Here is a 12,377-nt window from a genome sequence, read left to right as displayed (position 1 = left end):
AACTGTGATCTCCTGGTTCATAGGTCAACACTCAACCATGGAACCCTTATGGCTGGGCCCTTTTTACTTTCTTAATAAAGCAAAATGTTTACATATGTACACCATTTGGCTTGGTGATGAAGGAAAAGAGATTAAGATACCAGTTTCATGAGTTTAAAAGCTGGTTTGCAGGATTGAGAGATATATTTAACTGTTGGGAAGATTGTAGGATTGATATGTGAAATATGCTCTTCTAGGTCATTAAGTCATTTGACCAGAAGCAAAATGATAGCCCCATCCTCCTTTGCAGTTTGGGGCTGTGTGTCTGGGTTCAGGCCATCTGCGGAGGGCAGAAGTGGCATGAACCACTTACAGTCCTGGATCTTAAGTCAGGTGGATGCTCCACATTTTTTTTTCTTCTATACTGTGATGTTTAGAAGTCATGTTTTCTACATGGAGACAAGACATGAGATGTTCAGCGGACCTGTACAGAGCTCTGTGTGGGTAGATTCAGCCAGAGAGATATTGGGTTATAGCCACATGTGTCAAACACAAAGCCCGCGGGCCAAATCCGTCCCGCCAGGCCTTGCAATGTGGCCCGCACCGCGCTGTCATCACTGCACTCCACTGCATTTCCATCACAATGACAGTTTATGACTGTTCAGTAAACCATTCGGCCCGCGATTTAGGCTGGATTTTAGATTTTGGCCCCTTCTCTGATTGAGTTCGACACCCCTAGGTTATACTATCCTGACTAATATGTGGGAGAAAGACTATGAAGAAAAAAAGATGCAGGGATGTGAAGCAGTTTTCATAAACAAAAGTTGAAACTTGGAATCAATATTTCTTTTAGATCAATATTTGTTGAAAAGAAAAGGGGATAGGCTAAGAATGAAGAAATGACATGAAATAAGTTTACCTTGTGGTTACATTAAAAATATTTTATGGCCGAAACAGGTTGGCTCAGTGAATAGAGTGTCAGCCTGCGGACTCAAGGGTCCCAGGTTCGATTCTGATCAAGGGCATGTACCTTGGTTGTGGGCACATCCCAGTAAGGGATGTGCAAGAGGCAGCTGATCGATGTTTCTCTCTCATCAATGTTTCTAACTCTCTATCCCTCTCTCTTCCTCTCTGTAAAAAAATCAATAAAATATGTTTAAAAAAACTTGTATGAAATAAACATATATATAGAACTGTACAAACATCATGCAATTTTCACAAACTGAACATGCCCACGTATCAAGCACACAAATGAAAAACAAAAACAAAAACAAAAAAAACATACCAGAGTATTATTAGGACCCCTGAAGCTGTTTTCATGGCTCTGATCAGTCACAAGCTCACAGGAGTGCACCATCCCCACTTCCAGTGCTATGGCTGTACCTTGGCCTCTGCTTGACCATGTGGGTAAAAAGAATCTCATTCCCCAGTCCCACTTACTTTCCACATTACTCACAAACTTTGGACATCTTAAAACTCTTTCATTTTCTAGTTTCCATAACTAAAAAAAAAAAAAAAAAAAAGTTAAGAGGATTGAATGAAATAACTATCAATCTGATTTTAATTCTTAATGAATTTCATTTTAATGACTTTTATTTTCTTTGAATAAAATTATACATTTTTGTATGACTACAAAAATGTATAAAATTAGTTATTTATATTACCAAAAAGAACATCTTACTACATTTTTAAAGGTGGAGATTTTATGAGGCAAATTGTATATTCAGAATCCAATATAATTAAAAATAAATACTGGAAAGTAAACAATATATCACTACACAGAGAATAATAATAAATAAACACTTGGTATAATAAAAAATCAAAACTGAATTTACAATATATTTAAAAGCAATGAAAATAATACTTTATATTAAAACCTTATAGTCATTTCAAAAGCTATTATAATAGGAAAAATTCATAGCCTTAAATATATTTATTGTTTATAGAACTAAAATCAAGCATAGAAAAATATAATAAACCAAAGTAAACCAGGAAATAAGGATTATCATATTTTGTTGCCTCTAAAGACCACTTTGCTTATTATTTTGACATCTCTGAAATCAGAATGTGTCCTCAATTTATGTTGACCATGTAGCATGTGACCTTGTTGTTGTCTGTACACATAAGAATGTAGCTGATTTCCTGGGATGTGACTGAAACTCTTTGGCACGCCAGTCAAAAATCCACTTAAACACTATTTGAGGTAGGAGTATGGATACTAGTTGAAATCTAACTATCTACTTTGAATGACACATCCAGTAAGAGAGAACCAGCATCGATGATTGCAGAATTAATAGCAGCAATTTGGAAGAGAATCTTGGAAACAGTGGATCTCTCCTTTGAGAAACACTGTATCCAGTTCAGAGCACAGAACTGAACTGGATGGTGGCTTTGATCGCCCAGTGGATGATGATTTAAACGAGCTTGACTCTCAATAAGAAGACATATGAAAAATGTTTTAGGCATTTCATATTTCCTTTTTATAGATGGATAAAAGGAAAATATGATTTAAAGTTATGTTTCATAAACCTAGAAGAGTTTGTCTAATAAGTACAAAATAAACATTCTAAGTGATAAGGTGTTATGCACTAAATTCTGGGAAAGTGTTTTATTTTTCTTAGTGATATTCAAAATAAGTATGAAATATGGTAAAAAGGCCAAAAGATAATGTAGCAAAATATAAAACTAATGAGTAAAAGTAAATATAAAAACAAGATTTTTGAGGAGATTACTAACATGTACATTTAAACATTTGAGCACAATTAAAAAAAAAAAGCAAAATCATCCAAAATTAGGAATAAGAAGAAAGATACAGAGAAAGCAGAGTAAAGCAGTAAGACAATATCACATGCAATTTATTGGCAGTCTATTTGAAAATCAAATATAATTATAGACCTAGAAAAAAAATTCTAGTTAAAAAATTTTTATAACAAATAACAGAATTTGATAATGTTGGACACTGCTTTCCTTTATTCTGGAAATAAGATCTTAGAAATGAAAGTAGAAAAACATTTCATTTATAACACCAATAAAAATGTTAAAAAATGGATAAAAACTACAGACCTTTATGAAATAAATGATGATATAAAGTGGAAGAATAAAAATCAACATCTGAACTTTTAAAAATGGAAAAATTTATGTTCATGTGTGGAAGAGTTATTACTGTACAAAATCAATTATGTCACTATTGATATATATATATGCAATTCCAATTAGAATTCCAATGAGGGCTTTGGGAGGAATAATTGATTATGATGATCTTCAATTTCATGTAGAGGGAAAAAAAAATACCTATGAACAGCCAGTAAAAGTGGGGTCCTGGATTGGAGAGGGTGCAGGCTGGGCTGAGGGGACCCTTCCCCTGTGCACAAATTTCGTGCCCAGGGCCTCTAGTCCTATATAATCCAATATAATAAAGAGGTAATATGGAAATTGACTATCACTCCAACACACAAGATGGCTGCCCCCATGTGGTCAAAGATGGCTGCCCCCATGTGGACGCAAGATGGCTGCCACAAGATGACCAGCAGGGGAGGGCAGTTGTGGGTGATTAGGCCAGTAGGGGAAGGCAGTTGGGAGGGACCAGGCCTTTAAGAGAAGGCAGTTAGGGAGGTGACCAAGTCTGCATTGGAGGACAGTTACAGGTGACCAGGCCAGCAGGGGAGGACAGTTAGGAGCAACCAGGCTGGCAAGGGAGAGCAGTTAGGGATGACTGGGCCAACAGGGGAGGGCAGTTGGGGAGTGACCAGGCCTGCAGGGGAGTGCAGTTAGGGGCAACCAGGCTGGCAAGAAAGGGAAGTTAGATGTGACTGGGCCAATAGGGGAGGGTAGTTGAGGGAAATTGGGCTGGCAGGGGAGCTGTTAAGCATCGATCAGGCTGGAAGGGGAGTGGTTGGGAGCCAGCAGTCCTGGATTGTGAGAGGGATGTCTGATTGCCTGTTTAGGCCTGATCTCACCGTGATTGGGCCAAAACAGGCATTCAGACATCCCTCGAGGGGTCCCAGATTGGAGAGGATGCACGCTGAACAGAAGGACACACACACACACACACACACACACACCTGTGCACAAATTTTGTGCACTGGGCCTCTAGTCTATATACATAAACGCTTAACAGCTAGAGCAGTGGAATAACCAGAATGACCAGAACAATTGGTGGCTATGACATGCACTGCAGCATCCAACCATCCGAATCTGGGCCCTAATCGGCTCCCCCACCCTGGACATTCCACCCCCGATTCTCCTCTGACCCTGATAAGAGGCAAGGATGGCCAACTCCCTGTGGCCCCTCCCCCTGGCTGGCCCATCACCCATTGCCCCTCCCCTCAACCTGTCCAGCCTGATGGGCCCTTGTCAGGGTGGGCTGGCTAGACCCCACCCATGTAGGAATTCATGCTCTGGGCCTCTAATTTGCTTTATAGGTATTAACACATGGAAAAGCTACCATAGTAAATCAGCATGTGATACCAGCTTAGGAACAACTATACAGATTAAGACACAGATGGACAACTCAGAAACACATTTTACTTTATATGAGTATTTATGAAAATGTGGTATTTCAGTTCAATGTAAGAAGAATGATTTATTTAACAAATAATGAGTGAAACAGGCTCTCCATCTGGAAGAAAACTGAAGAGAACATGTATCTAGTATCATTTATAAAAAATAAATTCCAAATCCATTAAAGCAATGAGGCTTACAGGGTCTCTTTAAAACTTATGGACCTCATATTTTGAAACTCTTCTTTGGTTACCACATCTCAAGTCATCCCATCCCAAATCCTCACAGGATGAAAGGGCAGCTGAATGATGGAAGACACAGGGAGCTTAGAAGGGAAGGATTTTAAAGCAATGGAGGAAGAGAACAGATGCTGAGTAGGCAAAGGGTAGTGTCTGCTAAAGAAAGCCAGAGAGAGAGAGAGAGAGAGAGAGAGAGAGAGAGAGAGAGAGAGAGAGAGAGACAGAGAGAGAGAGAGAGAGAGAGAGAGAGAGATATTACATTGGAATATTTATTTATGTTACTACAATAGGATAGCTTCTGGCCAGGCTTTTATGATGGTATTTAAGCTGCCCCTAGAAGGACAAAGAGATTGTTTTCTATTTCAGAAGCTAAAGGAAAAAAGTCTAGTAACTAGGAACCCCAAAATTTTTTAGACTAACTCTTCATAGGAAGAAAAATAAATGTAATTACTGTTGCCTCTTTCTTCATACCTATGTACTTTGAAAAAAGTGGGGGAATAAAAGCTAACAAACTAAGAAGAAGGCTGACTGTTTTCTTCATCACATAGATGTGGGGGTCATTAATCATTTCCCTAGCAGCTTGCAAAGGAGGATGCCCAGATCAGGTGTTTAAAAGTGAGCAGGTAAGGCCCCTGGATAGTTGGTCTTAAGAAAATCCTATCTCTGGTACTCCTGCAGCCAGTCATGAGAGACAGGCCAGGCCTCATCTGAGAGGCAGTGGACATAAATAGGAATAAAGATCAGGGATGGCTGGACAGCAGAGCCCAGGAGAGGCATATCCACTGCCCGCTAAGTCCTGTCAGAGGCTGGGAGAGCAGCTGGCCTGAACTGAGGACACCAAGAGAGAAAAGGAGCACTGAGCCATGCTAGTCGGAATGTGAAGGACATTTGAATTTGGATCCCGAGGTGAAGAATTACTGCAGCTACAGATAACCACCCGGAGGATAAGAGAAGCTGGGAGGGTAGTGAAGGGTTCTCCAAATGCAAGTAACCATTCCCCAGGCCAGTGAGAGGTTATCTAAGGGCTGATAAGTAAGGACAGAGTCAAAACACATCCAGTATCTTGGAGGTGCTCTGACAGAGTTAAGGCCTGGGCAGGACTGTGTTCCTGAGTAGAGGCACAGCATGAATAGCCCAGGTCTCGAGTTCTCAGTAACCATGCCAGCTCAGATAACTTTCCCCAAAAGTGAAGTGATCAGGGTTGGCCACTCCTCAGGAATGTGTATGGGCTTGAATCCTAAGTGATACACTCATTATCTATCTGATCATGGGCAGGTGGCCAGGCCCTCAGAGCCCAGTTTCCTTGCTGTTAATATGAGAATTAAGAGACTCCACAGAGTTGTCAGGGAGGGGGCTCAACAGCAATGAATTAGACAGCACTTAGTACAGTTTGGCACAAAGTAGGCACTTAATTATGTGAATTGTCATTATTCTCTTGAAGCAAGATGGCCTTTTATGGGTCCTGAAAGTCCACTTTCCTTTAGTAAGGCTCATCTGGCTCTACCAAGGTAGGTAGGGATAGTTTGGCCTAGTGAGCTCTATCATTGTTACCTGATGCTTTATCTAACTTCTTTACTGTTGAATCCTTTTGTCAAGAATAGTGCCTGGTACATAGTAGGTGCTTACTATTAAAGTTTGATGAATGAATTAATTTGTTTCCTTTATTTTTAGACTACTTTGAATCTAAACCTTATGAATCCCATAATTTTGTCTGGATAATTATTGTCACCTGGAGATTCACATGCCCCTTTCAGTACATAGTTTTTTACAAAGAACTGCCACCTTCTAAGGTCAGTATCATATCTTAGACCTCAAATCACATTATCACAGGTATTAATGCACACATCCAAAGTCAGCATTAAAAAATAAATATTTTGTGTAAAATAAGGAAAGTTTTCTGTATGATGTTTCAGACATTATTGGCTATTAGAAACTTAGTAATTTGTTAGGATTTCTTGGCAATCATCCTGCCTACTTGGGAAGTTTTGCAAGGTTAGCAAATCTAATTTACAAATGGTTTCCAAGTATAATGAAATTTTTATGAATAATAAACTGAACAATTAATGAATTTAAATTTATATTTTGGCAATAAACAATTATTAATTTATATTTTGCTGGATCCTTTTCATATTTTAAAGTCAATAATGTTATATTCTGACCTCAAAAATTTTTGTTGATCCCTGAAGAATTCACATGATATGGGCAATGGGCCTAGAATGCGTGTTGGAGAAATCATCTTATAGGGTTAGAGACTCAGCACATTAGTAATTCATTCTTTTCTAGATTGGGCTTATGTTTCATATTGGAAAAGGGAAAGGACATTTTAGGAGACTGTCTTAAAGCACTGGCTTCTTCATTCAGCCCTGATTCTCCTTCTAGTGTCTTATCCCCTACCTACCTCCTTTTGTTTTCACTCTCTGCATTGAAACCTGTCAGCTACCTTACCTCCTGCTAGGCCACAGTTCCTAGCTGTCAGACACACTGAGGTGCATTATTAAATTCTTATAGGTGACATCAGAGAAATGACAGCATGAGAACATACCTTGTTTTCTTCCCTTGAAATTTCAAAAGGTTAATCAACTATAATTCAACAAAGAAATTCATGCTCAACTCAGAACATGCTTGAGAGACCCACATACTAAAACATCTAAAGATGGGCAACCAGGAATAAATGAGAAGATAAAAGGTAGAAAAAGCTCAGACAGCCTGCAAATGCAGCCCTGCAACTGGAAGTTAATAGTTTATCTGGCCAGAAGAGTGGAGTAAGCATGTGGCAGCAGGTGCTTCTTTCATCCTGAAGGATCAAAGAGCTGGGAGAGGGTGGGGGGCAGCCCAGCAGGGCAAGCAGTAAGACAGCAAACAGTGGCTGAGTTAGCAGAACTCTGACAGAGCACAGGTGTATGTCATGAGCCTCAACATTGTTGGACTGGGTAGTGTTGTTTCAGACAAAGAAACAGAACCACAGAGCCCTGCCATCACTTAAACTCTCAAAACTTGTTCCCATTGCCATTGGAGTCAGGTTCAGGAGCATATTATATGTAAACCATGAATAACCATGGTTACCAAAATGACAGAAAAAAAAAGGAAAATTCCAAAGAAAGCAAACTGAAACACATGAAAATATGTGAAATAAATGGTGGAGACTTCAAGATTGAAGTTCTAAAAATATTCAAGAAGATGTGAGAAAATATTCAGTGCACTCAAAACAAATCAATGAACAAAATGAGTACTTTATGAATGAGATTGAAATTTTGAAAAGAAACTAATAAGAAATCCTAGAAATGAAGCATGTAATTAAGGAGATTAAGAGTGAAATACTGAATAGAGAAAACAGATTCAACAGGATGGAGGAAAGAATTAGTGATATTAAAGATAGCAATCTAGAAATGACTCACAGGGAAGAAGGAGACCTGAGCATAAAGAAGAAAGAAAGAGCTCTGTGAGATCTATCTGACTCATTCAGAAAAAGCAATATTAGAATTATAGACATTGCAGAGGAGGAAGAGAAGAAGCAGGGAATGGAGAAGGAGCAGAGAATGGAGAGTCTATTCAAACAAATAGTGGATGAGATTATCCCACATCTATGGAAAGACCTAAATCCTCAAATCCAAGAAGCATACCAAACATCTAGTTAACCCAATTGAAAGAGGTTCTCTCAAAGGCACTTGGTATTGAAGTTGTCAAAAATTAATGACAAAAAAATTCTCAAAGCAGCCAGGGAAAAGAATGATGTGACCTACAAAGAAAAATCCATCAGAATTTCATTTGACTTCTCAGCAGGACCTCTCTACAAGCCAGAAGAGAGTGGAATCAAAAATTCAAATATCTGAAAGAGTAAAATCACAGCCACAAATAATATATCCAACAAAATTATCTTTTAAATATGAAGGAGAAATAAAGATGTTCCTAGATATACAGAAGATGAAAGATTTCACCAGAAAACGTCTATTGCAGGAAATACTCAAGGAAATTATTCTAACTGAAACAAAGAATATAAGGTCACAACACTAAGAGTAAGAACAACAAAAAACTTAAGCATAAACAGGGATTATTTGAAACAACAAAAACATAAAAAGGGAGAGGGTAAAGTTCTGAACTGGCAAATGAAGATAATCAGAAGCAATCAAAAGAAAAAAGCGATAGTATATATGCAACTTAATTTTTTTATAAACCTAATGGTAACCACATAAAAAGAATTCCCAAACCAGGACATATAACTTAAAAAAGGAGGAAACAGAGGAAAGAACTATGGAATACCACCAAACAAAAACAACAGACAGAAACAAAGGAAAAGAACAAATGGAGCCACAGAGCTACTAGAAAACAAAAGATAAAATGGCTGTAGGAAATCCTCATACATCAAGAATTACTTTAAATGTAAATGGTCTAAATTGACCAGTAAAGAGGCACATAATAGCAGAGGGGATCAAAAAGCAAACGCCAAACTTATGTTGCCTTTAAAAGACATATATAGGCTGCAAAAATAAAAAATAGATTCAAAATGAAAGGGTAAAAATTGACTTTCCAAGCAAATAATATCCACAGAAAAGCAGGTATAGTAATACTCACATCTAACAAAATAGATTTTAAGATAAGGAAGATAGCAAGAGACAAATTTGGACACTTTATAATGATAAAGGGGACACTACATAAAGAAAACATAACCCTTCTCTCTCTCTCTCTCTCTCTCTCTCTCTCTCTCTCTCTCTCTATATATATATATATATATATATATATATATATATACACACACACACACACACACACACACACACACACACATACTAGAGGCCTGAATCTGGGACTCCTCAAGGGATGTTCAAGTGCCCATTTAGGCCCAATCCCACAGATATCCCTCTCATAATCCAGACTGCTGGATCCCAATTGCTTGCCTGCCTGCCTTCCTAATTGCCCCTAACCGCTTCTGCTTGCCAGCCTGATCACCCCCTAACCACTCCCATGCCAGCCTGATTGATGTATAACTGCTCCCCTGCCAGCCCGTTTGCCCCCAACTTCCCTCCTTTGCCGGCCTGGTCACTCCTAACAACCTTTCCCTGCAGAGTTGATCACCTTCAACTGCCCTCCCTTGCAGGCCTAATGCCTCCCAACTGCCCTCCCCTGCTGGCCATCTTGTGATGTCCTTCTTGTGTCCACATAGGGGCAGGATCTTTGACTACATGAGGCAGCCATATTGTGTGTTGAAGTGATGGTCAATTTGCATATTACTATTTTATTAGATAGCATAGAGTGGGGGGCCAGCTGGTTTGCCTTGAAGGGTGTCCTGGATCAGGGTGGGGGTTCCCTTGGGGCATGGGGCAGCCTGAATGAGGGGTCTGTGGTGGTTTACAGGCCGGCCATGTCCTGCAGCAACCCAAGCAGAGGCCCTGGTATCTGGGATATATTTCCTTTTTACAATTAAAACTTTGTAGCCTGGAGTGGAGGCTTAGGTCTGCTAGGGCAGGCAGAAAGCTTGGCTTCTTCTGTTACCAGAGAAACCCAAGTCTCTGTGGCCACAGCCATCTTGGTTGGGGTTAATTTGCATACACTCTCTGAATGGCTGGTGAGTATGACTGGTGGGTGTGGCTTGTGGAGCGGAGTGATGGTTAATTTGCATATTACTCTTTTATTAGGTAGGATATATACCCAACCAGGAAGTACTGAAATATATCAAACAACTCACAGAACTAAAGGGAAAAACAGATCAAAACACAATTATAGTGGGAAACCTTAATACTTCATTTGTAGGTCTAGACAGATCAACCAAATGGAAAATTAGTAAAGAAATATTGACCTTAAATAAAAAACTAGACCAAATGGATATAATTGACATTTACAGAACCTTTCATCCCAGAATATCAGATTATACACTCTTAAAGTGTACATGGATCATTCATAAAGATTGACCATATGCTGGGTCACAAAACTAGCATCAACAAACTCAAAAAGTTTGAAATTATACCAAGCATATTCTCTGACCATGATGCCTTAAAATTAGAAATCAATGTTAAAAATATGTAAGGAAACTCACAATGTGTTGAGATTAAAGAATATACTACTACAAAATGATTGGGTCAAAGAATAATAAAAAAAAATGAGATCAAAAGATATATAGAGACAAATGAGAATGACAATACAACATATTAAAAATGAGATGAAGAGAGACAAAATGGCGGCAGAATAGACGGATGTGTCCTGAGCTTTGTCCCAGAGCAAATAGAGTGAGCAGCTGAAATGAGTGAAATTCAGCCAGAATTTGGTGAGGAGATGTAGCTGGTGAGATAGTTTGCAGCCGGGAAGGGCAGAGGTCCCCTGGATAAAGGTAAAATCAAGGGTCTAGGCAGGAGAGTCTGCCAGGCTTCTGTACTTAGAGGGTCAGGGAGAAACTACAGGGTGCCAAGCCTCATCCCTGAGGACAAGCAAAGTGCCTGTCTGTGGGGGGAAAAAAAGGGACTACAGGACTGCAAGAGGGATTTTGGACCTTGGAGTCTGGATTTTGAACCTGAGCTCAGAGGCAGCCCTGAAGTGCTGGCCAGGCTGCACAGTGCTGGCAACAGAGGAGCTTGCAGGGACACAGTCCCTCCTCGCACTGGAACCTGCGCCTTTCCCCACTGAACCTAGTTTGTAGGAACTTTCGGATGCAGACATTTACCCATGGCTGAGGTACAGAAGGTGTGAGCTTGTGGAATCTAGGGAGAGTACTGGTTGTAGTGAGTCTAGTGCTGAGTCATATCCAAGCCAGGTCGCCATTTTCTCTAGAGCCTCTCCCTCCAGTCTCTAGGCAACCAATATAGCCACACCCAGATCACACCCTGAACAATACAAGGAATCTGAATAATCCCTGAGGTTATAGGAATTGGCCTAAAGATAAATCTTTAGCCCCAGCAACCAGAAACTGAGAAACAGTATGGGCACAGACTACTGGAATCATAAGCCAGCCAAAGGAATGACACATCACCTTTTTCACTTTTATTTTTATTAAAACGGTTTTTTCTTTATTTTTTTTCCTTTTTTCTTCTTTTTTTCTTTGTTTTGTTTTTCTTTGTTGCTTTTTAAAAATTTTTGTTTGCATTATTTTTCATCACTATTTTTTATTTGCTATTTTTAATTTTTTATACCATTTTTGAAATAAATTTTTTGGTAAGTTTATTATTTTTTCTTCTCATTATTTTTCTTTTCATCCACTTATTCCTTTTCTACTTCCTCAATACTAAATTGAAGTCTTCCCCATATTCATCTTAATCTTATTTTCACTATATAAGCTTAGCTTTTACAGATTCTTCCCCAATCCTCTTTCTGGGTGTGTGGTGTTTGTATTTTTTTTTGTTTTATTTGTTTATCTATTGGTTCTGCATTATATATATATATATATATATATATATATATATATATATATATATTTCTTTTTTTTATTCCTTTGTCTTTTATCCCATATCTTTTTCTCTCTCTTTGATAACATTTAACATTTATGCTCTCTTTTCTCTGCCCTATCTCTATTTTCTCAGATGGTCACTTATATTGGGGTTATTGGTGTCGTGAGTACATTTGTGCTTAGTTCCCTCTGTATTGTGTCTTGTTGAGGTGAATTTTATCTGGTCAGGCCAAGAGACTTGAGAGAAAGCCACATAATCAGACACCTGGAGAGGAAACTCCATTCATGAA

The sequence above is a fragment of the Pipistrellus kuhlii genome, unplaced genomic scaffold (genome assembly GCF_014108245.1).
Source record: "Pipistrellus kuhlii isolate mPipKuh1 unplaced genomic scaffold, mPipKuh1.p scaffold_m20_p_2, whole genome shotgun sequence".
Classification (NCBI taxonomy): domain Eukaryota; kingdom Metazoa; phylum Chordata; class Mammalia; order Chiroptera; family Vespertilionidae; genus Pipistrellus; species Pipistrellus kuhlii.
Note: the sequence above shows the minus strand (reverse complement) of the source record.